At 48.3% G+C, this 2,820-nt stretch overlaps 1 long non-coding RNA gene across 1 annotated transcript; it reads left to right on the top strand.

Annotated features, from left to right (window-relative positions):
* Positions 1 to 905: 905 nt before the first annotated feature.
* On the top strand, positions 906 to 2,415 carry LOC125541530. The gene is made up of 2 exons (XR_007297570.1): positions 906 to 1,457; positions 1,954 to 2,415. It is a non-coding gene; the product is annotated as an uncharacterized LOC125541530 (long non-coding RNA).
* The last annotated feature ends 405 nt before the right edge of the window (positions 2,416 to 2,820 follow it).

The following is a 2,820-nucleotide window of genomic DNA, read 5'->3' as shown; positions in this document are numbered from 1 at the left end:
AACACGTATCATCACGGAAGTGTATTTTTTTTGTAGTGTTCGAGTCAAGCTCCAAAGCCTCGTGCTTCTTCACGAGAGCCTGGAGCTCTTGCTGGACCTCGCCACCCGTGCCTCTTGTTTTTCCCGCTTGGTGCGCTCCTTGGCTGCTTTATTTTCGGCCTCGGACAGCGCTTGCTTTAGGGTCGCCACTTCGGTCGTGGCCCTGGCACATCCATGATGATCCTATCATTTTGCAACCGCATCTTATATATATATAGGACAACACTATTCTAATCCCAGGATTAGAATAACTATTTGGATCACGACGCGCCCTATAGGGCCGGACCGGATGCTCCCGAACTCCCGAACCGGGCAGCGATAAACAAAAGAAAAAAAGCCCGCCCACCCCCCAATCCCGATCCACCATTTACCCCGATCCAGATCCCCCACCTCCCTCCGCACCTCCTGCCCCAAACCGGCAATGCGCCCGCCACCCCGCCCCCAACCGGCTGCGCCGCCGCCGCCGGCCGACATCACCCCCCTCTTCCCGAGATCCTCTTCGACGCCACTACACCACCGGCCAACCTCGTGCGCCGCCGCCCGCTGCAAACCTCACGCGTCGCGGCCTCTTACCGAATCCAACTGGTGAAGCTTGCCACGGCAACCACCGCGTTCTTCCTCTTGCCGCCGCCTTGGAGAGGAACCTCCCAAACATGCGCCACGGTGGAGCTCGCCTACGCCAGTGCCTCTTCTCCACGCATGCCCTTCTTCCTCGCCGGAGCTGATGTGGGCCGCCGCATCACCCCGCTGGCCGGGATCCCCGTCCCTTGCCCCGCGCCGTCCTGGTCGGCCACACTGACCTTCTCATGAGGGCCACCTTGACCTTCTTGGAATAAGGTTCATCCATGGAGCGGCCGCTACCGCTACCGCCCCTCCATCTCCGGCGAGGTGCGCCATCCCCTCCTTCAGTTCCCCCTTCGAGTGAAGCTCCACGCCACCACCATCGTCACGCCATTCCAGCCACTAGCACGCACATGTTGTTCTCCTCGTGATGACCAACATGAACTTCCTGAAGTAGTTCCCTTTTTTGCTTTTTTGTATAATTAATCTAGGTCTTGGGGCGGCAGGATCTTGATTTATTTTTTGCTTGGCTCATTGCTTGAAATATTAGCCGTATGAGTGAGAAAATAAGGGCCCTTTGCATTTGTTTGGCGTGTATTGGTTTATTCAGTTTTCGCTTTGCAAGAAAAGAGCTTTGTTTTCTCTCGTATCTAAATTTTTAGATGCTACTATTAGGTGTACTATTAGTACTCTCGTTTATTGTTGCTAGCTATGTGCTTTCAGGAACTCTCCGAGAATTAATAAACTCTTTGCTTTTGTCACAAATCTCGGCCTTGTTGTCTCCTCTGCCTGTTCTCTGCTTTACAGCGTCTCAATAGCCATGGAGAAACCTGAAGATGCAGTTCGAGAAAAGGAAGGTACATGCTTGCTGAACTAATTTATAGCATACAAATCTGAATGATGTGTGTTTATATTCGCTTGCTAGTGTCTTGTAGTTGACCCAGGTAGATGCCACAATCTGAGGGTTGCTTGCTTGCTTTTTCTGTTTTATATCTCCTATCTTATCAATGAATATGCAAAAACAGTTTGTATTGTCAGAAAAAAAAGGCACTTTCAATTTGAGATGGTTGCGCCCTCCAAATTTTTTAACTTCATGCCATTTGCTTGTTTCAAAAGAACACAAGCAGATTTTGTTTCTGGAACTCAGCACACTTACTCCATAGGTTATTATTGTCGTAGATTATTAGAACTTCCAAATAATATCCTTGATGGAAGTGATGAATGTTGCATTTTTTCTTACTTGCTGTCTATGTCTTTCTGCTATCTACCAAGTTATTGATTACACTATCAGATTGATGGTTCATGAGAATGTGTGTATGAAGTATGCCCAAAATTATTTCCTGCTTATTTTAGGGCTAAAGAGGGTAAGGCGTCATGGACTAGTGGTAAAACAAGCTTTCTTGTACCAATGATGAAGGAGTGTGGATGCAACAAAATTCTGTGGTCAAAATTGATGGACAAAGGAGTTGCAGCACACAAAGCAAAACCTATCTCAGGTACCTCTCACACTAAGGTCCAGAGGGACTGACAGCGCCAGGGAGAGCAGCACAACAACGATGACGAAGGCCAGAACGTACAGGCAGCGCTCCGACAAGAGGCCGTGCTTGCCGCCGGCCTCCTTTGCATCTTCTTCCACGAGTGTTTCTAGTAGGGCTCGATGTTTATTAAAAAAGAGTAAGACATTTACACTTTACTTCAGGAAGACATTTGTAAGTCAAAAAACATGAACTTTTCTTCAACAACGATGTAATGCCTGAGAACAAAGTTCTGCTATGCCTGAGAATATATGAAGTACGTGGCTGGTGTTTATGCAAATTTTAGTCAAAAAAGAATTTTTTGATGATATGCATGTAATTGTTGTTCGGTAATAAAATTCATATTGTATTTGCGCTACCGAGTTGAACATTTGTATTTATGCAAAGATACTTTTGTTGTCCCTACTGCTGCATCACCCCCCCGTCCCATCCCCTACCTCTATCACCACCACCAGTTGCCCCCAGCATTGGTGCCGAAGGCCACCCTGCAGGAAATCCCTTCTCTGGTCGATGTTGTCTGTGCCTCCCATGATCCCGTCAATAGAGGTCCCTTGTGCGGGCTCCCGTCGTTGATCCATGTCCCTTGTCCTGCAGAATTGAGAGCACCGGCAAGGATGACAAAGATCTCGTGGGGCACGCATTGGAGCAGTTCAATTAATGCAGTGTGGTTGTGAGTTGTTGTGTG

This window comes from Triticum urartu, chromosome 2 (genome assembly GCF_003073215.2).
Source record: "Triticum urartu cultivar G1812 chromosome 2, Tu2.1, whole genome shotgun sequence".
Lineage (NCBI taxonomy): Eukaryota > Viridiplantae > Streptophyta > Magnoliopsida > Poales > Poaceae > Triticum > Triticum urartu.
The sequence above is the reverse complement of the archived record's forward strand: the minus strand, read 5'-3'. Positions and strand labels throughout refer to the sequence as shown.